We start from the raw sequence: 26,069 nt of genomic DNA, 5'->3' as shown, positions 1-26,069 counted from the left end.
TTGTTTACATCAGACAGTTTTTTAATCTCCTTTTCCATTTGGCTTTTCAAACTGTTGACTTTTTTCTCATGACTCTCCTGAATTGCTCTCATTTCCCTTTCCATTCTTTCCTCCTTTTCTCTACATCTTCTTTCTATTTCTCCTACTTTCTCTTCAAAGTCCCTTTTGAGAGCTTCCATGGCCTGAGACCAGTTCATATTTTTCTTGGAAGCTTTGTATGTTGGAGCTTTGATCCTGTTATTATCTTCTTCTTCGGAGGTTGTATTGTGGTCTACCTTACTCCCAAAGAAGTTTTTCATAGTCTTCTGCTTTCTCTGCCTGCTCATCCTGGCTTACTATTTCTTATCTTTTAACTCCTTCTTTAAGTGTGGCACTGCTTCCAGGACACACTGTTCAAGCTACAGCGTGGATGATGGGGGATGGTTGGGCTTCTTCTCAGCCTGCCTGGTCTCGCTTTCATTTGATTTTAAACTTTCCTCAGGGGGTGTGTGTGTGTGTGTGTGTGTGTGGTGGGGGGGGGCTGCTTCTGGGCTCCACTCCTGTTCTCAGCTTCAGAGGGTCCCAGGTGTTTTGGGTTGGGGGGGGGCAGGCTTTTATCTCACCTGGCCTGTTCTCAGGTCCAGAGATAACCTCAGGTCTATTTACTAAGAAACCAACCAGCAAAGCTTTCTGTGGTGTGGTTCTCAGCTTCTGATGAGACTGCTCCTCTGCTCCCCTCCCCAACCTGGGTCTTCTGCCTCTCAGGATTTCTTCTTGGTTGCCTGCTGGTGTGGGACAGTCGAATCCTTCCCCCCAGTCCACTGGTACCCCTGCACTTACCTCCCCCCCGCCCCCCCCCCCACATCAGGCCAGCCGTTCTTTCTGAACGCATGCTCAGTTCTAGAAGAAGCTGGTGCTACAGCCGATTCAGAGGCACTGGGGCAAATTCCTCTGGCAGGTGTCTTGTGTGTTGGCCGGATTGCAGGGTTATCCTTTATTTGTGGCCCAGCATAGCCCCCTGAAATCTATCTATAGCTGGAGAAAACTCTCAGCTCATATTTTTGTGTGTTTTTCTGCCCCAAGGGTTCTTTTATTGCTATTTTGGGGTTATTGTATCAGGAGCCCTGTGAGTTTAATGTCTTTCCTCTGCCATCTTGGCTCCACCCCTTGCATCTTTCTTAATGAAGTCTGAGATCACATTAAGATGTTTTAGCTAAATGTTATTTAACCATACCTGCCCCATTTTGTATTTTTTTTTTGTGGGGGACTGGGCAATGAGGGTTAATAGACTTGCCCAGAGTTGCACAGCTGATAAGTTGTTTTGTAGTTGTAAAGCAGATTTTAAATCTAAGTGTAAGATTTTACATTTATAGCGATGAAATTCCATCTTAATTGATTTGTCACAAATCTCAAGATCAGCAGTTCTCAAACTTTTTTTTATTTTAAGACTCCTTTACAATCCTAAACCCTACCCCAAGAACTTTTGTTTATGTGGTTCTTATGTATTAACATTTATTATTTTAGAAATTTCACACATCTTAGTATTATTATGAACATAGTTTTCACCTCTTAGATTCTTCAAAAGGGTCTTGGGGATCTTGAGAAGTATCTGGACCACACTTAGAGATTCACTGCTTCATAGTATTGATACAATTTTAGATCCTAACTCTCATATGTTTTATTTAAATATCAGTCCTAGTTTCACTTTGTCTACAAAACTGGTAAACTTGCCTATGTTTTCATGCAAATTATGGCTACAAAAGCCAAAGGCACACCTACTTCTGGACCTCAAGATCTTTCTTGACCAGCAGCTCTAAAGAATGACCCCAGGTCTACCTGGCTCTTATGTCTATCACCTCTTTTCTGCCCTCAATGCCTGCCTAGAGTTCCTTACCTTGCCCTGTTTCCTTTCCCCATTCCAGGTCTTCACAGGGCAATGTTTTAATCCATTGAAAACTCAGACTTGTTTTAATGAGGCCAAGGGTCAGCAGATGAAATAAATGCTGGTCTCCAAGCCAAAAATATTGAAAAATATGTGCTCTCTCCCCTCCTCATTTAGCTACCTGCAAATTATGTCTCCTAATGCATGCTGTCTCTTCTGCTCCTCCATGACTTCAGACACTGAACTTTGAATCTTTGTCACATCAGCAGCACCAAGTAATTCCATACAGAAGTCTGACATTTCCAGTTGAAAAAAATAAATTGATTAAAATTCAACAGGCATGTAGTGTTCAGCATTTAAAGGTCGAAGAATCTAGGGAACTATCAACTGTAAAATAATTCAACATTTAACAGGGGTGGGGACAACAGGGAAGTGTTTCTTGCTCATGCTTCAACCCCCCTCCTCCCCCAACTCTCACCCTTGGAACATAATTGTAGTGAATTTAATAATAACCCCGGTAGTGGATCATCTATCTGCTTGGACCATTCTGATCATCATTGAATTCTAGAGTAGAAAAATGTTGTAAAAGTCTTCTACTCCAGACTCTGTGTAAATAAGAAACCTCTCTCCCCTTAAAACCTACCTGAAACATAAAGTTCTTTTTCATTGTCCCTGGAAAGTGATTCTAAAACCTCTGCTTGAATCAATCTCATGATTTACTACTTCCAGAGACAATCTATATTTTTTTTAACATTTTCAACTGTTAGGAAAGCTTTCTTTGTACTGAGACCAAATCCTTCTATAACTTCAACATGGCAATAGCAGACTCTCAAAAAACTCAAAGACATGTTTTACATTTCCAAATTTCTTGTGTTTACGAAATTGGGGGATTTCTCTCAATGGGGCACTTCTTCAAATAATAGCATATTTAGGCTAGAAATGTTAAAACATAAATTCAAAAAAGGTCTAAAACCTATGCTTTTGTCCATATTCAAATAGGTCTCTTAGCTTAGTGATCCTGGAACTTGGTATGTGAAGAGTGTGTGGGAAGGGAGTTGGACTCAGCTTTCTGCTAGTACTTTTGCTGTCCAATGAGCTATGCTAATGTAAAACCATTTCTCCCCTCCCTCAAGGGGAAGTTGGGTAAGATATGTAATCCGACTGTGGTCCATGCAGGAATCTTAAAGGTAAAACCTCAGAAAAAATAAAGTTTCTACAGATTAAACAAGGGGACCCCACCAGATTTCTCTGCACCTCCACTGAGGGCTGCTTCATATGATTCTGCTGTTGTTGCACCTTATAATTAATAAATGAGTGTCATCTCTGGAGCACCTGAACTTCTTTAGGCAAGCAAAGGTCATTGAAAAATTATTCTTCTGGACATGGGAGGCTGCCAGACAGACTATCAAGCAGGGCTTCAAATTTAACAGTGGGATAATTAAATCAGTATTTATTATAATTCTCAATGATCCCTGACAGATATGACAGGGTTGAATGGCAAATCCTGGTTTTAGAACAATAACAGCAGCAAGTGAGTAGGTGGGGACCATATGAGAATGAAGATGATTACATCAGGATTTTCCATAGCCAACTTCCATTATTCTTAGGGAGATCATGGTATATTGTAACTTTAAGAGCAGTTTCAAACATAGGTCCTTGAAGACAGTGTATATATGGGGTGTTCCAAAAGAGTTAATGCAATTTTGTACTTTTCACTGAGATTTTGGGAACACCATGTATTCCCAAGTGCCTAGAATGTTTTCTGTGAAGTAGAATAATGATTGGGATAGCCTAACTATAAACTCTCTGATTTTGTGACCTTGTCATGAAGTGATAACATGACACTGAAAATTCTCAGTGACAAAAGAGGTGATGAGGATGGGGCAGCCTAGAAAAGTTTACGGGAATGCAGAACAGGTTGTGGATAGAGATGTTATTGTGCTAAATATTCAAGGAAAGAAAGTAATGGAATCCAATTCCAGTTCCTTCTCTGTGATGGCAAGATTCAATTGATTGAAAAATGGCAATATCTCTCACTTTAAGCTTCTTAATCAGTAAAATGGGAGGTAAGTGGATCAAACTACTTTCTACCTCTAAATCTATGATTCTATAATAGGCATTTTAAGAGATATAAAGGCTAGAGGGAGGGGGAGAACCAAAGGGGTTGAAAAACAAAATATTTTTGGTAAGAATATGAGGTTTTCCCCATTTTGATAAAAAAAGATTGATATATTTTTGCAATTTCTCCTTAATTTGCCTCCCTTCCACCCAGGACTTATGGTTTTGTAATTACACTCTATATTAGTCATTATTTTTGTTGTTGAGCTATTTCAGTTATATTTGACTCTTTGTGAACACATTTAGGGTTTTCTCAGCCAAGATACTGGAATGGTTTGCCAGTTCCTTCTCCAGTTCACTTTTCAGATACTATACTGAGGCAAACAGGGTCAAGTGACTTGCCCAGAGTCATATAGATAGTAAGTTCAATGTCTGAAGCTGGATTTGAGCTCATGAAGATGATTCTGATTCCATGCCCAGTGCTTTATCTGCTGCACTACCTAGCTGCTCTCATACTCTAAACCAGAGGCTAACAAATGGTAAAGATAATTAGTCAGTAGAAATGTGGGTAGATACATGGCACAATGGATAGAGGAACAGGCCTGGAGTCAGAAAAACCTAAGTACAAATCTACCCTGAGAAACTAGGCATGAGAAGTGTCACCTAACCTTTATTTGCCTCAGTTTCCTCTTATGTAAAATTAGGGATGTTAATAGCATCTCCCTCCCAGAGTTATTGTGAGGATCAAATGAGATAATTATAACACATTTAGCACAGTGCCTAATATATAGTACACACTATATAAATGTTAGTATTATTACTATAATTATTAGATAATGGTTGTAACAATAATGGTTATGAGGATGATGATGAAAATAACCATCATTATGGCTGTAATAGTAACAGTGTGAGGGTTATGATGAAATTGTGAGGATGGTAATGGAAAAGAATAGTGATTTGGTAGTAGAGTAGGACCATCAGAGAAGTATTTGGGTTTCTTTAGGAAAAGGGAAGGACAAGTGATGAAAATAAACCTGCATAAGGCTAAGTGGGAAGAATGCCTAGCGTGGTTTCCATCTGCTTCCTGCCTGCACCTGTTATTTATTTACTTTTCAGCTTCATCAACTGAGCCTAATTGTTATTTTTTAAACCCCAAAACATAAGGAAAGAGTGAGAGAGACAGGGAAAAGAAGAGGGTGGGGGAAGGGAAAAGCAACAATTGAAAGAGTAAAGATGGAATAGAGAAAAGGATAATGATAACTTTACTAGGACCTAGTCTGATCTTTATATTGTGCTACAACATCTTAAAGCTTAGTATTCATGACCTGAGGGTATAAACAACTAACATAAGTGATCCAATAATGCACTCCCCAAAGGGCATTGACTAGAGGAAATCTGGATCCTACGGCAAACCATGTGGTGTGCTGGTTCAACCTCATGATCATCACAATACTTGGATATACATGGCATCACATTGGATAGAGACTTGGAAAAAAAAAACAAAACATAAGATCTGGGTTTAGCACTGGATATGCTAATGAATTATACAACCTTTGGCAAGTCAGTGACCTTTAAAGTCTCAGATTAACCAACACTAAGCTAGGGATAACAATTCTTGAAACACAGGTGAATTATGGGATATTAAAATTATGAGGAATGTAAAAGAATAGAATGTTATATCATAAGTCTGAGCTAGAGAAGAACTAAGAAATCATCTGGTTCATATCTCATTTTATGGATGAAGAAAATAAATCTTATAGAGGAGAAATGCACAGTGTGATTTGGTGGCATAGTCAGGAATCAATCAGTCAGATCACTGAATGAACAAACATTTACTTAGCAGTTATTACATGACTGACGTTTTATTAACCACTGGGCATACAGAGACAAAAATGAAATCATCTCTGTCCTCAAGGAGCTTACATATATATATCTTTTAAATTTGGAGTTCCAAATTCTCTCACTCCTTCCTACCCTGTCCCCACCTTTAAGACAGAAGCTGCTAAATCTTATATGATCCTGAATATGGTTCTAAGATACTTGAATTGCTTCCTTCTGGCTACTTACAAAACTTTCCCATTGACCTGGGGGCTCTGGAAATTGGTATAGTATTCCTGGGAGTTTTCATTTTGGCATATCTTTCAAGAGGTGATACATGGGTTCTTTCAATTTATAATTTATCCTCTGAATCTAAGATAGAAGGAAAGTTTTCCTTGATCTTTTTTTTTTTTTGAATAATCCAGGATCTTTTTTGATCATGGCATTCAGGTACTCCAATAATTCTTAATTATCTCACTTCAATCTATTTTCCAGGCCAGTTGTTTTTCTTATGAGGTATTTCACATTTTCTTCTATTTTTCATTTGTTTTTGTTTTATTGTTTCTTGATGGCTTATGGAATAATTAATTTCCAATTTCCCATTTTAATTTTTAAGAATTTTTTTTTCTTCAGTAAGCATTTGTGCCTTTTTTTTTCATTTGGACAATTTTGGGTTTTACAGCATTCTTCAGTGAATTTTGGGGCATCTTTTAGCTTTGGACAATTCTGGCTTTTAAGGTGTTATTTTCTTCAGTTATTTTTTGTGCCTCCATTACCAAGTTATTCATTCTCATCTTTTTTTCCCCCTCATTCTCTCTGCTTTTATTGATCACACACATATTCATCTCCAGAGAACCCTGCCCTCCTCCCCAAGTCCTTGGGAAGACAAGACCCATCGAAGTCCATGGGAGCTGGGGGAGCAGTACGTTTCTGAAAGCCACAGGACCAAGGCCAATGCTTGTATGGGCAGGCCTCCCATCTCTGAAGACAAATACATCCAACTAAGTCCCTCTCTGCCCCCATAGGGAAAGAGGCAGAAGCAAATCCTGTCTAGGAAGAGCACAGGGCACCCCAAGCAGGGGATGGGACCAAGGCAGCAGTCCCCTGCACAGGCCCAGGGCTCCCCAGGCCAAAGGCTCCCTAGTCCCAGGCATCAGACACTGATGGTGCAGAAGAACATAAAGCTAGACAAGGCTGTGCTGATGAGGCACTAGAAATGTCAGTGCAGGTCCTTGATGTCCATCTCCCCATGGTGTACAAACAGCAGCTTCTGGGAGAGCTCAGCCACCAAGGGATCTCTCTCCTCTGTGCTGCTCATCTCCGGTCCTGCTTCACCACCAGGTCCCACTGGGTCATCTGGTTGTCTGTCCTCACTGCTGCAAAGACCCTGCCGTCCTGGGGGTGCCAGTCCATGGAGGTCATGGGTACCATGTGCTGCTTGAAGATGGCCACTGGGGAGCCAGTCGTGAACTGCCTGAGACCCAGACTTTGAGGATGCTGTATTCACCCCTGCTGAGCAGGAAGGACATCTCTCAATGGCTCCAGGTGATGACATTGACATCTGTGTTGTGGGCAGAGGGGGCCGTGGGCTTGGTACTGCCCGGATATCCCATCTTCAGATGGAGGCATTGACCAAGCATGATGCAAACAACCTGTCTTCAGGTGGTGACAACTGAAGATCCTCCACAGAGGAAGAATGAGCAGCAAATGGCCACTGAGCCACATGCCAGGAGCCCCCTTCGGTAGGTCTCCAGAGGTTAATGTTTTTTTGACAATCACCAGTCAGCAGGTGACCGGGTACCCAGGGGACCAGTCCAGGGTAAAGACCTCAGCCATGTGGCCAGCAAAAGCAAACAGGGGCCAGGTCTGGGCATGCTCATCCCTCAAGAATGCTGCCAGAACCTATGGGTCATCCACTGCCTCCAGGGGCCTATGAAGAGAAAACACCTCCACTTGGCCTTTCTCAGAACACACCGCTGCCACAGGGGTCTCCCTGAGCCATGTTACCATAGTAGGGGACAATGGCCAGCTCCAACTGGGGCTTCTTCTCTTGCTCTTTTTCCTCTTCCTCCTCACTATCACTCTCATTGTCCTCAGATGCCTTACTTTTCTCTGTCCAGTGGAGGTTATGCATGCACATCACTATCAACCTGTTGCTCTGAGCACTTGGGGTCTGGGTCCCAGTGCACAGGTAAAGGCATAGGGGAAAGTGGCTGCAGGAGTCCCCCAGCTGATCTCAGACAATGTCGAAGTTGAGGCATGGTGAGCCGGTCTGTGTGTGGTGGTACAGCATGTAGGCCTCCTGGTCCCTGCAGCTGCTGCAGGGCCCAGGATGTAGACATGTGGCTGCTCTGGCTCTTGGCCTTCACTCTACATGTCAGATTGGAGCCTTTGCCTGCCACCATTCATTCTCTTCTTTATAATTTTCTTACATTATTCTCATTTCTTTTCTCAATTTTTTTTCTGCTACTCATCACTTTCTTTAAAGTTCCAGGAATTCTTGTTGGATTTGTATCCAAATTGTATTATATTTTTAAAGGTTTGCGTGTAGCTGTTTTTACATTGTGGTCTACCTTTGAATTGGTATTTTCATCTTCTCTCTTACCATAATAGCTTTTTTATAGTCAAGGTTTTTTGTTGTTGTTGCTGTTGCTGTTTTGTTTTGTTTTTTTGTTTATTCATTTATCCAGCCTATGTTTTGACTTTGAACATTATGTTATATTTATGTTATATTTGGATTTTGTTCACTAGGTGGTGAGGAGGTACTGCCCCAAACTTCAGGGTTTTTTCAGTTCTGAGGATCTGCAAGTTTTTTGGTGCTTCCAAGGTGGTGTGGTCTGGGAAGAGGTATAATCACTGCTCTCCTGCTCAGTGCTCTCATCTTTACCCATGAAGGGTCACTGCTCAACTGCATTTACAAGCACTAGCATTTCTCTTGGCCATGAAAATGTAATCAGATCTTATTCTCTCTTGCAACTGCAAGCAATAGTGATCATCTCTGCCTTGGAACTGAGATGAGGGCCCCTGCTCCCATTTAACTCTCTACAAGTTTTCCTCTCTACCCTGGAACTGCAATCTAGAAATGTGTTTGGGCAATAAAATTGCCCATCAATGCCAATTGAACTCAAAGCCAATAAAGAGTCCCCTGTAATCTTTTTTTCTTTTCTTTTTAAAGAATGTTTATTTAGAATTTCCCCCAAGATACACGTAAAAAAAAAAACAAATTTTTTTCACATTTACTTTTTAAAACTTTGCGTTCTAAATTTTCTTTCTTCCTCCCTCTTCAATTCTTCCTACAAAATCAAGCAATTCAAAATAAGTTATACATGTGCAGTTATTCAAAATAACTTCACATTAGTCAGGTTGTGAAAGAAAATAGACAAAATAACTTTAGAAAGCAGAACTAACAAATAAAATTATACTTTAATCTGTATTCAGATACTATCAGTTCTTCCTCTGTTGATGGTTTGCATTTTTCATTATCATACTGCTCATCATTTCTTTCAGTTACTATTGCTAATTGTATTACCCTCCATCTTATTCCCTCCCCTTGATGTTTACTCTATTTTCTATCTCCCTTCATGCTATCCCTCTTTGAAAGTGTTTTTCTTTTTACTGCCGCCTCTCCCAATCTGCCCATCTTTCCTTTGCATCTCCCCCCCCCATCTCCTTCCCCTACCACTTTCCCTCAGGGCAAAATATATATTACTATACCCACTTGAAAGTGTATGTTATTCCCTCTTTGAGCCAATTCTAATGAGAGTAAGTTTCACTTACTCCCCTGCTCCTTCTCCATCTTCCCTTCCACTCCATAAGCCTTTTCTTGTTTCTTTTATGTGAGTTACTTTACCCCAGTCCACCTCTGCATTTTCCTTTCTTTGAGCTCATTCCTCTAACCCCTCAACTTTATTTTTAAAATGTCATCATGGGTCAGCTATGTGACACACTGGACAAAGCAACAGCCCTGGACCCAGGATGTTCTGAGCCCAAATCTAAACTCAGACATAAGCCACTCCACCCTGCCTTCTCCACAAAAAACAAGGATAGGTAAAAAATAAATGCTTTAGAGATATCATCCCATCATTTCAGAACTGTATCCTCTCTCTAAGTATATTCCTTTCAGCTTCCCTAATACTCAGAACCCTCTTATGAGTTGGAAGTATTATCTGCTAATGTAGGAATGTAAACAGTTTAACCTTTTAATATTCTTCATGATTTATTTTTCATGTTTACCTTTTTATGCTTCTCTAGGGTCTTGTATTTGAAAATCAAATTTTCTATTCAGTTCAGGTCTTTTCATCATGAATGCCTAAAAGTCCTCATTTTCATTGAAGTCCCATTTTTTCCCCTGAAAGATTATACACGGTTTTGCTGGTTGATTTTTGGTTGTAATCACAATTCCTTTGCCCTACAGAATATCATATTCCATGCCCTCTAGTCCTTTAATGTAGCTGTTGCTAGATCTTGTGTTATCCTTACTGTAGTTCCACAGTATTTTAATTCCTTTTTTTCTAGCTGCTTGCAATATTTTCTCCTTGACCTGGGATCTCTGGAATTTGGCTATAATATTCCTGGGAGTTTTCCTCTTGGGATCTCCTTCAGGAGGTGAGCAGTGGATTCTTTCAATTTCTATTTTAGCTTCTGCTTCTAGAATATCAGGGCAATTTTCCCTCACAATCTCTTGGAGGATGGTGTCTAAGCTTTTGTTTTGGTCATGGTTTTCAGGTAGTCCAATGATTTTCAAATTATCTCTCCTAGATTTATTTTTCTAGGTCAGATGTTTTTCCAAGGAGATATTTCACACTGCCCTCTATTTTTTCATTCAATTGGATTTGCTTTACTGTGTCTTGATTTCTCATAAGGTCACTAGCTTCCATTTGTTCAATCCTAATTCTTAGGCAGTTCTTTACATCAGACCATGACCAAAACAAAAGCTTAGACACCATCCTCAAAATAAGACTTTAGACAGCATCTTCCAAGAGATTGTGCTGTCTAACGTCTTATTTTGATCATGGTTTTCAGGTAGTCCAATGATATACAAATTATCTCTCCTGGATCTTTTTTCCAGGCCAGCTGTTTTTCCAAGGAGACATTTCATGTTGCCCTCTATTTTTTTATTCATTTGGATTTGCTTGATTGTGTCTTGGGCTTTGTTATTATCTTTTTCTGAGTGTATATTACGGTCTACCTTTCCCCCATAGAAGCTTTCTATGGTCCACTGCTTTCTCTGCCTATTCATCTTGACCAGGAAGCAGATGTCTGATTGAAATCTGATTCTCTATGATTGGAAGCTTGGTGTGCCTTGGCCCCTCCCCTACTGGGCCACTGCCACTTGAGTCCAGTTACTGGTTCAGAATATGGCTGCTCCACCTTAACTCCAGCAGAGACCAAAGCTATTTAACCCTGGCCAAACACTGAACCCCTTCACCAGTCTGTGAACCAAATTTCAGAAGAAGTCACTGACGCTGAAGATTCAAAGGCTCTGAAGGAGCAGTCTGTACCATGCACTGAGTTCCTCTCTCCATTTGAACAGCAGGTGATCCCAGTCACCTAATAAAGCCATATTTGGATGGAAAATAATCTCACTCTCTTCTTTTGTGGGTCAGGCTGCTCTGGGAGTTGTCTTATGACATTATTATTGGAGTGTGTGGACAGATTCTTCAGGAGCTAATGGAAGTCACAGCCTTTCCTCTACCATTTTGGCTCCCCCTGTAATCTTTTTCTTACAAGTTAGTTGACCCTCTCACTATGTTTGGACAAAGAGCTTCTGATGATCCTGCTACTGCTGTCACAGTTACCTTCAAGGACTACTACTGGTGCTTCTACCCCAGGCAGGTTTACATGCTGGTATCATATGCCTTTTCCTTCAACTTCCTAAGGTGTCTTTGTCTTGCAAAATGCCTTACCCTACCGTGTTGGTTCTGCTATGCCAAAATTTAATTTAAGACATTATTTGAAATTTGTTTGGATAAAACTACTGTCATAGTACAGCTGGGTTGCTGCTTCTACTCTGTCATCTTAGCTTCCCAAGAAGCATATATTATAATGATATAGAGTAGAGAATATATACATATATAATAAGTATATGTATTTATTAGATATGTACATATTAGATATGCTTATTATGTAACTATACATATATAAACATATTCTTAAGTATATGTACATGCTTATTATATATGCACATATTCTCTATTATAACTACATATATTTATTATATAATATGTATTTTCCATCATGTATATTCTCTATGTAACATTCTTTACACACACATATATATATATATTACATAAATATTAAATACAAGGTAGTTTATACACATAAGATTCTAACAACTGATGGGGAATATTTGGGTTAGAAAAAACTTTGTGAAGAAAGTAGCACTTGAGCTGTGCCTTATTAGAAACCCAGTAGGTCAATATGATTAGACTTTATAATGCATGGAGAGAAAAAATGTTTGAATTCTTTTTTTTTAGGTCTTTATTGAATTTTATTTTTCTCCTAATTACATGTAAAAACATCTTTTAAATCTTAAAAGTATTTTCTTATTTTCCAGTTACGTGTAAAGTTTTCAACATTTGTTTCCATAAGATTTTGAGTTCCAAATTTTAGTCCCCCCATCCCTTCCCTCCCCCCTCCCTAAAACAGAAAACAATCTGATGTAGGTTATATATGTACAATGACATTAAATAATATATTTCTGTATTAATCATTTTGTGAAAGAAGATTTAGAACACAAGGGGAAAACCTCAAAAAAAAAAAAAGAAGAAATAAGAAAAAACTAGAAACAGTATGGCTGAATCTGCGTTCTGAATCCACAATTATTTTTTCTGAATGTGGAGAACACTTTACATCATGAGTTCTTTGGAATTATCTTGGATCATTGCACTGCTTAGAAGAACTAAATCGATCACAGTTGATCATCACACAGTGTTGCTATTACTGTGTACTGGTTCTGCTCATTTCACTCAGCATCAGTCCACTTAAGTCTTTCCATGTTTTTTCTGAAATCTGGTTACTGATCATTTCTTACAGCACAATATTATTCCATTATATTTATATACCACGACTTGTTCTGCCATTCCCCAATTGATGGGTATTCCCTCGATTTCCAATTCTTTACCACCACAAAGAGAGCTTCTAGAAATATTTTTGTACATGGGAGTTCTTTTCCCTTTTTATAATCTCTTTGGGATATAGACCTAGTAGTGGTATTACTGTCTCAGAAGATATGCATGGTCCCATAGTCTTTTTGGCATGGTTCCAAATTGTTCTCCAGAATGATTGGATCAGTAAAAGCAATCTTAAAATCCATTTTTAAAACTATGTTCCAAGGGGCAGCTAGGTGGTTCAGTGGATAGACCACTGGCCTTGGATTCAGGAGGACCTGAGTTGAAATCTGGCCTTTGACACTTAACACTTAATAGCTGTGTGACCCTGGGCAAGTCACTTAACCCCAATTGCCTAAAAAAAAAAAAAAACAACTATGTTCCAGATTCTCTTCTTCCCTCCTTGCCAATCCCCACCCTTAAGAATGCAAGCAATTCAATATAAGTTATACATGTGTAGTCATGTAAAACATTTCCACATTAATCAGGTTGTGAAAGAAAGCAGATCAAAAAAAAAAAACTAAGAAAAAGAAACTAAAGAAAAATATGCTTCAATCTGTATTCAGACACCATCAGTTCTTTCTTTGGAGATGAATTACAATTTTCATAAATCCAACAGAGTTGTCTTGGAACATTGCATTCGGGAGAATAGTCAAGTATTCATAGTTGACCATCTAGCATTATTGCTTTTACTTTGTAAACAGTTCATCTTATGTCTTCTCAGGATTTTCTGAGAGCATCCTGCTCATCATTTCTTTTTTTTTTAAATAGAAGTATTTTTATTATTTTCCAGTTAGATGTAGAAATAGTTTTCAACATTTCTTTATATAAGATTTCCAATTTCAAATTTTTCTCCCTCCCTACCCTCCCTACCCCCCTCCCCGAGACAGCAGGCAATATGATATAGGTTATATATACATAATAACTTTAAACATATTTCTTCCTTAGTCATGTTATACAAGAAGGATTGGCTGCTCATTATTTCTTATACCACAATAGTGTTCCATTATAATCTCATCCCACAATTTATCCAGCCATTTTATCCAGCCATTCCCCAATTAATGGGCATATAATCAATTTCAAATTCTTTGCACCAAAAAAAGAGCTGCCATAAATAATTTTGTCCTTAAACTTTTTGTTTTTTATCTCTTTTTGGATACTGACATAGTAGTGGTATTGCTAGGTCAAAGAGTATACTTGGTTTTATAGTCCTTTGACCATAGTTCTAAATTGTTCCACAGAATGTTTGAATCAGTTTACAATTACACCAATAGTGCATTAATGTCTCATTTTCCCCATATCCTCCACAACATTTGTCATTTTCCTCTGCTGTCCTATTATATAATCCCATACACATGAATTAGTACCCCAGAACTGTTTTGACTTACACTTTTCTAATCAAAAGTGAGTTAGAAGGGGCAGCTAGGTGGCACAGTGGATAGAGCACTGGCCCTGGAGTCAGGAGTACCTGAGCTCAAATCCAGCCTCAGACACTTAACACTTACTAGCTGTGTGACCCTGGGCAAGTCACTTAACCCCAACTGACTCACTAAAAAAAAAAAGTGAGTTAGAGCATTTTTTTGATATGTCTATAGATACCTTTGATTATTTCATCTTAAAATTGTTCATATCTTTTGGTCATTTATCAGTTGGGGAATGGCTCTTATTTTTAATAAATTTAACTCAGTTCTCTATGAATTTGAGCAGTGAGGTCTTTATTAGACAAAATTGCTTCAAAATTTTTTCACAATTACTATTGCACCCTATTCCCTACCCAAGCCATTTACTCTATTTTCTATTTCCTTTCACCCTGTCCTTCCAAAAAGTTGTTTTGCTTTGGACTTCCCCCTCCCCCAATCTGCTCTCCCTTCTATCACCACCCCCCTCTTATCCCCTTCCCCTCTTATTTTCCTTAAGGGTAAGATAGATTACTATACCCAATTGAGTATGTATGATATTCCCTCTCTGAGTCAATTCTGAAGAGAGTAAGGTTCATTAACTCCTCAGCACCTCCCCCATTTTTACCTACACTGGATAAACTTTTTCTTGCTTCTTTTATGTGAGATACTTTATCCCATACCACCTCTCCCTTTTCTTTCTCCCAGTGCATTACTCTATCAATACCCTTTTTATTTTTAAAGATATCCTCCATATTCAACTCACATCTGTGCCTTCTGTCTAAATATATTCCATCTACCTGACCTAATAATGAGAAAGATCTTATGATTTATAAGTATCATCTTCCCATGTATAAATGTAAACAGTTTAACCTTTCAATATCCCTTATTATTTCTTTTTAATTTTTCCTTTTTATGCTTCTTTAGAGTCTTTTGTTTGAAAGTCACATTTTCTATTCAGCTCGGGTATTTTCATCAACAATGCCTGAAAGTCCTCTCTTTCATTGAATTCCCATTTTCCCCCTGAAAGGTTTTAATCAGTTTTTCTAGGTAGGGCATTCTTGGTTGTAATCCCAGTTCCTTTGCCCTATAAAATATCATATTCCATGCCCTCTGATCCTTTAATGTAGAAGATGCTAGATCTTGTGTTATTCTGACTGTGGGTCCACAATACTTGAATTGTTTCTTTCTGGATGCTTGCAATATTTTCTCCTTGATGTGGGTACTCTGGAATTTGACCATAATATTCCTGGGAGTTTCCCTCTTGGTATCTCTTTCATGAGCTGATCAGTGGATTCTTTCAATTTCCATTTTACCTGCTGGTTCTAGAATATCAGGCCAATTTCCCTGACAATTTCTTGGAAGATGATGTCTAGGATCTTTTTTGATCATGGCTTTCAGGTAATCCAATAATTTTCAAATTATTTCTCCTGGATCTATTTTCCAATTCAGTTGTTTTTCCAATGAGATATTTAAAATTTATTTCTAAGTTTTCATACTTTTGGTTTTGCTTTGTTTCTTGATTTCTCATAAAGTCATTAGCTTCCATTTGCTCAATCCTAATTTTTAAAGAATTATTTTCTTTTTCTTTTTTTTAGAATTTTATTTTATTTTATTTTTTTAAATTAATAAAGTATTTTATTTTTTTCCATTACATGTAAAGATAGTTCTCAACCTTTGTTTATACAAGCTTTACAATTTCAGATTTTTCTTCCTCCCTCCCCTACCTCCCCCCTCCCCTAGACAGCAGGTAATAGGTTATATATGAGGGGGGAGGTAGGGGAGGGAGGAAGAATATATATATATATATATATATATATTTTATATATATATATAATATATATATATAAAATAACATTAATCCTATTTCTGCATTAGTCATGTTATAAGAGAAAAAAATCAGAGCAATGATGGAAAACCTCAAAATAAAAAAAAGAAACAACAGCATCAAAACCAAAAGAAATAGTATGGTTCATTTAGCATCTATACTCCGCAGTTCTTTTTTTTTTCCCCCTGGATTTGGAGATCTAAAGAGTTATTTTCTTTAGCGAGCTTTTGTACCTCCTTTTCCATTTGGCCATTTTGACTTTTTAAGGCATTATTTTCCTCATTGGCTTTTTGTACCTCTTTTACCATTTGGCTCAGTCTGTTTCTTAGGTGTTATTTTCTTTAGTATATATTTTTTGGTCTCCTTTACCAAGGTGTTGACTTTTTCATGATTTTTTTTTTGCTTTACCCTCATTTCTCTTTGCTTTTTTACTCTATGTCTCTTAGTTTATTTTCAAAGTGCTTTTTCATCCCTTCTCTGCTCTAAGACAATTCATATTTTTCTTGAAATCTTTGGTTTTGGGAGCTTTGACTTTATCTTCTTCTGTGGGTGTGTTTTTATCTTCCTTGTCACCATAGAAACTTTCTTGGTTTAGCATTTTTTCTCTTTATTCATTTTCCCAGCCTATTGACTGTTAACTCTTTGTTAAAGTGGGGCACTGTTTCCAGGATGGAGGTTCTACTGTCAAAAGCTTTAGGGGGTTTGTACAGGTATTTTCAGAGATATTTTAAGGAATTTCTAAGTTTTTAGTTCTTCCAAGTTTGTATGCTTTAATGAAAGGTGTTTACTACTCTCCTGGCCCGTGCTCTGGTCTGCAAGTACCCATAGGCCTGTTTTTCTACCCTGGAACTATGAACAGAATCCCACTCCACTGTGGCTGCAAGCTCTTATGTGCTTGTGCTCCTCCCCTACCTGGTACCACCACATGAGACTATGACCTAGATCTGAGTATGGGCAAAACAACAGATTTCTGACTCAGGACTGGCAAAGAGGTCCCTGTAATCTCCTTCTGGTCAATTGTTCAACCCCCTTACTGTCTGTGGGCTGAGTTCCAAAAGCAGTTGTTGCTGCAGCTCTAAGTGTTCTGAAAAATAAAATGGGTCCAGATTGTGAAGAGTTTTAAATGTCAAACAGAGAGCTTTATATTTTATTCTAGAAGTAATAAGAAGTCATTGGAATTTATTCAGTAAGGGTCTGACATGGTTACACTTTCACTTTAGGAAAATCACTTGGGCTGTTTGAAAGACTAATTGAAGTAGTGAGAGACTCGAATCTGAGAGACTAATTAGGAAATTATTGCAATAGTCCAGGTGAGAATTAATAAGGGGATAGTTAGAGTGGTGGCAAGAGATGTTACAGAGTTAGAAATGTTAAAATTTGCTAACTAATTGGATTATGAACTAAGCTTGAGTAATCAAAAATTACACTGAATTTGAACTTGGGACTAGGCATGTGGTGATACCTTCTGGAATAATAATAAAGTTTAGAAAGGGTGTGGATTTTGGAGAAAATATGAATTATATTTTGAACTTTTTTGATTTGAAAGGCCCATGGGACATATAATTTGAGAGAATAGTGTCATGAAAATGTAGAGAAGAGTGTCCAGGAGAGAGGGTGTTCAGTATTGTCAAATGCTACAAAGAGGTCCAAACTAATGAGGACTGATACAGGGCTATCAGATTTGACAATTAAATTATCATTACTAACTATGTAGAGATCCATCTTAGCATGTGCTTAAAAAAAAAAAAGATAGATAGTAGAAGTAATCCAGATTCGGGGTTTTTGCAAGGTGTGATCCATGATGAGACAGGAAAGTAACGAATTTGAAAATATATAGATTTAAACTACTTAACTCAAAAGCAAAGATCAAGAGAAGAGGAATATGAAACTAGAATAAGGATGAGATACTGGCAAATTAATGAGGCATAGAAGGATTGGAGATCATGAAGAGGCTGAAGAATAGATTTGGAGTGAGAAAAAGGGAAAAATGCATGATAAAATTATAATTGGATAAATGAAATTTAGTGTTCTTGGTCATGGGAATGGAACATATGTGGGTAAGAGTAAAATCAATGGTGTGACCATTTCTGGGTCAAGATGATAGGTAAAGTGGATGACTAGTTCATGGGAATTGAAAAAAAATGTATTTAGAATTTAAAGTGTTTGAAAAAACCATAATATCAGTATGAATATAGATAGATTTTTACATTGTCTCAGATACTCTAACTTCCAAATTCTTTAATTTGTTCTGCTCCTATTACCTATTCCTCCTTTTCAATATGTATATGTATATATATATAGGTATATGTATATGTATGCATATGTATATATATAGATATATGTATATGTATGTGTATGTGTATGTATATATATATATACTCACATATACACACATATATTTACATTATGCTAAGATTAGAGTGTATGAGTAAACATATAGAAAGATGTAGATTGATAAAAATATAGATATAGAACCTGCAAGGGTAAGGACAGAAATTGGGTATATAATAAGATTGTGATCCTGGTATTGAACTCCTTGAAAAAGAAGGGAGGTGAGTTATCTGAGCTTTAGTAGACAACTGGCATTAGGATCTGGATTGAGTTATATATTTGAATAGAAGGAATCCTTAGAGAAGTTCCTGAGAGATTGGTGGCAGAGAGGTTCTGGAATAGGTGACAATGAGAAAGAAGTATTCATATTTCTGGTTCAACAGTATTACGAGTAAGGAGAAAAAGAGCAAATAGTACTGGAAATAATAGCCATGGATCTAGTGTCAGTTACTGGAGGTAGAGGGAGGGGACTGAGCAGAATGAAGCTATATCTTTGTTACTGTTGAAAATGGAAGGAGCATGAGGAGAGGTTTAGAATGAGGTGCATTGGTTAATTATGGAATAGAAAATTCCAGAGGGTAGTGGAAAAGCTGAGTAGGGCTTATGTAGATCATGGAATATGGGAATGAAACAAGTCAAATTTGAGACAGAGGAATCCAGGTTCACTAATATCATATTATAGCTCTCTTTATTCTTCCCATTCACCACCACCCCCCTTACCATTTTAATTCCTCATTTTACATACAAAAAAAACCAAACACCTGTGTTTCAGTGAGGTTACATATTCCATAGCTACTTTGTGACAAAATCTACAATTGAAGATTAAAGGTCCCCATCTGGTAAAATTAGATTGGCACATGAACCAGAAACCTAGCAAATTATTGTCATTGTCATCATTGATGTCATCATCATTGATGTAATCATTATATTAAGAGGAGTGTTTTGAAAAGTACTCTGAATTTGGATGCTTAGTATCCATACAGCCATGGTTAATCACTTCCCCACAACTGAATCAGATTCTTTCAACTATAAAATGGAGTTAATAATACCACTGCCTACAACACAGGGTTGCCCTGAAGAAATTATTTGTGTGAGTTATTGTTATTGTATTTGCCTTGCCAAAGATCATACAGGTAGTTAGTAGAAGAGCTGCAATTTAAATCTAGGTTGTGTGACTCAGAATTCAGTGCTCTTTCCAATACACCACACCTCTACAAGAAAGGGTTAGGTTCCTGCATATGGTGTAGCATATAAACCACAACTTATGCCCTTTGAAGCAGAATAAAAGGAAGGAGACACAGCTGGTGTAGAAATAGAGGGCTCTATTTTGAGCCCTGGAATGACTTGGAATGCCTAATATTCTTGACTTTCCTACCTATTCCCATCCCCATAGCCCACCTTTCTGTATATTTTCTTTAGCATCTTTAGCATCCAGGTAATAATGGACTATAGGGAATGGGAAAGAGGAGAGAAAAGAAAATAAGGAGTAGTATCCCAACAAACTATGGTATTTCAAGATATGTGCCAATCTCTGACATTAATTTACCAGGGCAAATAGAGGGCACATGAGAGATCACTTCTTGGGAATGCAATTGCAATTGAAGGTAAAAGTCAAATGGGTGATCCCCATCTGTTCCCCTATCCATTCATATAAATTATTTCATGAGCTAGGTAGTAAAATATTAGGCAAATTACTTCCCCTCTTATGGTGTCAATTTTTGTATCTCTAAAATGTTAGAGGTGTCAAACTTTGGCCAAGGACTATGTGGATACTGAAGCAAATTAAATATAATTGGGAAGTGTTTAACAGGATAAATAAAAATTCATACGAAAAATAACTAATGTTAATTTTTTGTTTTCTAAATCACAATATGACCCACAGGAATTTGTATTTGAAACTATGTACTAGACTATATAATATTTAATTAATACTACAATGATATATATACAACTTTTATTTCAGCTTCAAGCTTGGAGAACAATTCTATGTCTAAAAAAATCTAGATATAAAGAGTTCTACACTAGTAGCTCAATGCTTTAGGATAAGGTCATTCTTTCTAAGAGTTCTCTTGTGACCTCTTGCCCTACTTCTATTAATTGAGATTTGTCTCTTTCTCCATGGCCAAGCCCTCTCCTCACACTAAATTGCTCCCTACCTTGCACCTCCCTTCTTATAAATAGTCCCTCTTCTGCCCTCCACCAAGCCTGAACAAAGAAGTTGTGACCAGCAAATCCTGTATCTACCTCTGCACCTGGAGCTGGCATCAATCCGCCAGGGATGGGGCCAAATTTAAGGAGAGTCTGGGACAAAAGAATAAATTGTTTCGAACTGCAGGGGAGTGATGAAGCTATTTGGCTTTGCCTGGGGTCTGCCTACTGAGCTCTGATGTTAATCTTCTATGTCCAGCAGGAGAGGTACTTGTGAGGCAGACCATCCACTCGGTGCCTTGCATGTTTACAGAAATGTTTTCTTGACTATTCTTTTAACTTCCTGCCTGCTGCCCTCTAACAACCACAGCCATTAATACAAAACTTCCCATTTACTAGGGTCAAAGTAGCCTGGAGAGTTGTCATGGCAACACTAACCTCTCACTACTAGGAACCAAGGCTAGGACCCCTTTTTCCCCAATGCCATGACCCATGTCTGCTTGGAAAGTGAGTACCCACCCTGCACATACCCCTTCCTCTTGAAAATTTTCTCTCCTGTATTAACCTATGAAGATAGGATCTGGGATACCAGAGATCATAGGATTTACAATTATAACAGAGATTAAGAAAAAACTAAGTCAAACCTCTTATTTCAGAAAAGAGAAAACATGTACCAGAGAGGGTCTCCTGCCCTCTTTGTTCTTGCTCTGAGGCATTAGAAAATCTCCGCAAAAGCCTGCCAGCATTAACTGTCTGTCCCTTCTAAATCTTCCAGTTGCATCTCCAGGTATCTTCCTTTCTCTCTCTTCCCTATACTATTCCCTCTCTTTCATTATCATCTCTCTCTCTCTCTCTCTCTCTCTCTCTGTCTCTCTCTCTCTGTCCCTCTCTCTGTCTCTGTCTGTGTCTCTATCTGTCTCTCTGTCCCTCTCTCTGTCTCTCTGTCTCTGTCTGTGTCTCTATCTTTCTCTCTGTCTTTCTGTCTCTCTCTTTCTCCCCTGCAAACACATCCACACACACACACACACACACACACACACACACACACACACACACACGCGAGAAGCAGGTTGTCCCTGAGGGTGGGATAAGGTAGCATTGTTCAGTATACTGAAATATTCTGTATCTTTGCACTGGAGAAGATTAAAAATCCTGTATACTTAAGCACAAGTTGGACTGTCCACATTCCAGGGTTCCATGTGATCAACATTCATATCATTATCTCTATCTCCATAATATCTGAAATGATATTCTGAAAGTACAGCTCTATTTCACTTCCCATCTCAAAAAATACTAGTGATTCTCTATCAACTCCAAGATCAAACACAAACTATTTTGCTTGGCATTACAACCATTTAAACCTTGGTTCAACTTAGCTTTTCAGGCTTATTATACAGTACTTCCCTTTATAATTCTGATTCAATCACACCAAATTGTTTTTCTTTCTCATATGATAGTTCATCTCCCATCTCCATGACTTTTTGTTTGTTTGTTTCACATTATTTCCTCATTTTATTTAGTAATCTAGGCATATCTGTTCCACGAACAACAAAGGATAAATCAAACATTCAGATGTTAAGAATTGGTCTTCAGACATTATATCCAATGATGCCACCCTTGCTATTATCTTGCCAACATTAAACCACATGCATACCTCAATGGCCACCAAACTATTTAGCAAAGCTTCCTTAACTGTGAGATTTTTGAAGCTACCAATTTGAACTGATGTGATTTTCCTTAGACTTTCAATGACTCTGGGGATCTCAGTAGAACATTGAGGAGCAAGCACAGCCTTGGCATAGTGCCAAAGTGTGACCAATCGAGGCTTTGAATAAGTTACAGGAGTGGTTAGCAGGACCTGGGCCTTCTCAATGGCATTGCAGATCAGCTGGGCCATGGTGGGGGTGAACAGAGGACCACACAGATGATCTGGACTGACCCTCAATCATCTCCATGCCTTTATACAGACATTCTCTCATGCCTAGAATGAACTCCTTTCTTATCTCCACCCATTAATATCTCTCATTTTCTAGAAAGCTCAGCTCAATTATCATCTCCTCTATAGGCTTTTCCTGACTACACCCCCCCCCAACCCAGTTACCAGTATCTTCCTCCTAAATATAACCATGCATTTGTCATTTATTTGTAATAAGTTTTTCTCCGCTAGACTGTCAATGTGTGGCTCAAAGGGAGACAGAATATATATCCCTAGGCTTTTCTCCCCTAATCCTTCTCCAAGGGAGTCTTTATTTCCTACAAGGTGGAAAGGAAAGAGGTTGGAGTAAAAAACTTGGCCATTCTGTTCTCTTCTGAGTGATGATTACCAGACTAGAATTATGTCTATCTGCTCCCTTAAATACTGCTGGTCTAAGAGATGTTGTTTTAAATTCAATCTAAACTTATTTTTGCTATTCATTAATGGGAAAAGGAGAACCCCAAACTGCATATGTGAATGTATGTATATATGTTCATATGTAAACATGTATATATGTTTGCATGCATGCATGTATATGTATAGAGATATAAAATGTATACATACTGTATACACATAGACTCTATGTCTATACAAACACACATACCTGCATACATACATATATGGCTTGACTTCCTCCCCTCCAAATACTATTTCTTTTTTTCTTTTCTTTATTTTTTTAAGTGAGGCAATTGGGGTTAAGTGACTTGCCCAAGGTCACACAGCGAGTAAGTGTTAAGTGTCTGAGGCCGGATTTGAACTCAGGTACTCTTGACTCCAGGGCCGGTGCTCTATCCACTGCACCACCCAGCTGCCCCTCAAATACTATTTCAACAATGAACATGCACATAACAAATGATAAAGAAACCCATTTGTCTATCAATAGTAAAATAGAAATCAAATAAAGCACATATAGGAGAATATATTCCAGAAAATTGTGGTGTTTAAAAAGGTTTGAAAAATATAATTTCTGCATAATTTAATCATTTTAATAATAATTCCAGCATTTTAATAAAAGGATCATTTGGTCTCCTCTCAGAACATCGTGGAGGGCTCAGTTTTTATGATTTTTTTGGAAAAAGAATGTTCAAAAGGAGGCCAATTAATTCTAATTGGTTTACAATTAATGAGAGAATGAATATTACAATGAGGGACTGGACCTGAACTTTTATTATGTCACCTAGGTCTTAAGTTTCCCCAAAGCTAGGGTAATCTAGTCAAAGAATTTATGCCCCACTCAACCTGAGAAGAAGATAATAGCTACCCTACCTGGGTGGAGTCTGAACAAGAAATTTAGTCCAATCTTCCAGAGACTGAATTTGTAAAATCACGAGTTTAGGAAAGGGAACTCTACATCTCCTCAAATAATTTCTCTCACAATACAGAGTAAAGAGGCACTGCCATTGGGATGGAGGTAACTCAGCTTAACAAAGAAAGTCCCAGATCTCACCCAATGAAAAATTCCCCAAAGGCATTAGTGTAGCAATCTCAGGATAGGGCCATAATGGAAACTGCCAGTTCTTCTCATGTCAGCATCTTCCTTGAACCTTCTCCCTTCAGTAACTCAAAGTGGAGTTTGTATCATATCTCTTCTCTCTTAAAGCTGGAAGCCAGAAGCACCCAAAGTGGTTGCAGTCTGAAGAAACTCAAAAACACAAAGAGACTCAAGAGACTATTCTTCTCTCTAACTCTACTTCATTCCTCATGCAAATGTGAGTCATTGATCCTCAATAAAGAAATATACTCAGATCAAGGGCTTTGGGACTTGAGTTAAAAATATATAGTATACATGCTTGTAAGTATATGTGTTGTCTCTATTATAATGTAAGGTACTTGAGAGCAAGAACTGTTTCATTTTTATCTTTTTGATCACCAGCACCAAAAGGTACTTGCCCCACACTACTTGAAACATAAAGCTTGTTTGCTGATTCAACTCTCTTTCTATTTCTGTCTCTGTCTTTTCACTTTTCTCTCATAATCAAACATATACGAGTTGTAAGTAGCAGAGTTGGAATCTAGGTCCTAGGACTCTATATCTAGTGCTCTTTCTACTTTATTATCCACCAAGCTCCATATCAATTCACTGTAAGTTATACCCTGGTCAAATTCACCCACGGGGATCTCTCCTCCTTTGGGTCCTGCAGCATTATTTCCTTATTGGAAGAAAGAAAGTTTCAAATTGGATCACCTATAAAGACATATATGTGTATACACACATATGATATGTGGGATTTAGATGGGTGGAGATGAGAAGAGAACAACTCATATGATTCAAAGTTTCAAAGAATATTCAGGGAAATTTGAGCTGGTCACTTTGGTTAAAATAGATGGTTCATGCAAAATAACGGTTGGAAATAAGGACAGGTGGGATGAGGACAACTTGGGGAGGGCTTTGAGACCCAGAGTTTGGAATTTGGATTTTACTCTATTAGTAATGAGGATGCATTGAATGTGTTTGAAGTGATGGTAGAGTGGGGATGAGGGTAAACTTGTTCAGCAAATGGAGTTCATTAATTCTCTCAGATGCTTACACTGTATAGGATTCAGAATGTAATAGACTGGAATAGCTCCAAAGAGACTCTTCAGTACTATTGTGTATGTAATCCCCTCTCCAAAATGCCTAGTCCTATCTGATTAAATACTTAGGTGAGGGGCTGGACCAGAGCCAGTGTTATCCTAACAAGCATGAAAAAATGCTGCTTTACAAAGGGGGATGGGAGATAAAATGTTACTTCTCCCCCTAGAATAAAACCCATCTCAGAAAACAAAGAAATTTTAAATAACATTCAGGGCACAATTTCAAAGCACAGTAAAACCAACACATGGAGTAGCCTGGGGCTGCAGTTTAACCTCTCAGAAGCACATCTGTGACCACATCCTCTCACCTAGGATGTTCATTTTTCCAAAGAAAGAAAATTTGCATATTTAGTCTATCTGGTAGAAAGTGTATGTCAGATGTAGTGATGAGAAGAGTTCCCGTTGAAATGTATAACGACAGTATGAACCAGCTTCAGAGAATTATCAATGGGAAAAAAATAATCCAACCAGGTTAATCATAGATGTACGGTAGTAAAAGAAAACTTCAACAATTTCCTAGTCTGGTATCCCTACTTTGTAATGAGGATAGTGAGGCCTAGGGAGGCTAAATGACCCTTCCACATTCACAGAGATAGTAAGTGGCAGAGGTGGGATTTGAATCCAGGTCCTCTGACTCTAGATTCAGTATTTTACCCATTATCCTATGCTACCTCCAGAAATTCATTTGACAGACATGTCTTTTTTTTTTTTTGGTTATGTATTACATTTATGTTAAACATATTTCCAAATTAGTGATGTTGTAAGAGAAGAATCAGAACAAAAGGAAAAATAAACACAAGAAAAAATAAACAAGAACAATAACAAAATAGTAAGAGAAAAATGAAAATAGTATGCTTCAATCTGCATTCAGTCTCCATAGTTCTTTTTCTGAATGTGGAGAACATTTTCCACCATAAGTCTTTTGGCATTGTCTTAGATCATTACATTTCTGAGAAGAGTTAAGTTTCTC

The 26,069-nt window shown here is 37.9% G+C and overlaps 2 pseudogenes; both read right to left on the bottom strand.

Annotated features, from left to right (window-relative positions):
* Nucleotides 1–6,890: 6,890 nt before the first annotated feature.
* Nucleotides 6,891–8,142, bottom strand: LOC122738991 (annotated as a pseudogene).
* Nucleotides 8,143–22,139: 13,997 nt separating this feature from the next.
* Nucleotides 22,140–22,447, bottom strand: LOC122739625 (annotated as a pseudogene).
* Between the last annotated feature and the right edge of the window lie 3,622 nt (nt 22,448–26,069).

Source organism: Dromiciops gliroides, chromosome 2 (genome assembly GCF_019393635.1).
Source record: "Dromiciops gliroides isolate mDroGli1 chromosome 2, mDroGli1.pri, whole genome shotgun sequence".
In the NCBI taxonomy this organism is placed as follows: domain Eukaryota; kingdom Metazoa; phylum Chordata; class Mammalia; order Microbiotheria; family Microbiotheriidae; genus Dromiciops; species Dromiciops gliroides.
Note: the sequence above shows the minus strand (reverse complement) of the source record. Positions and strands in the feature narration are given on the sequence as shown.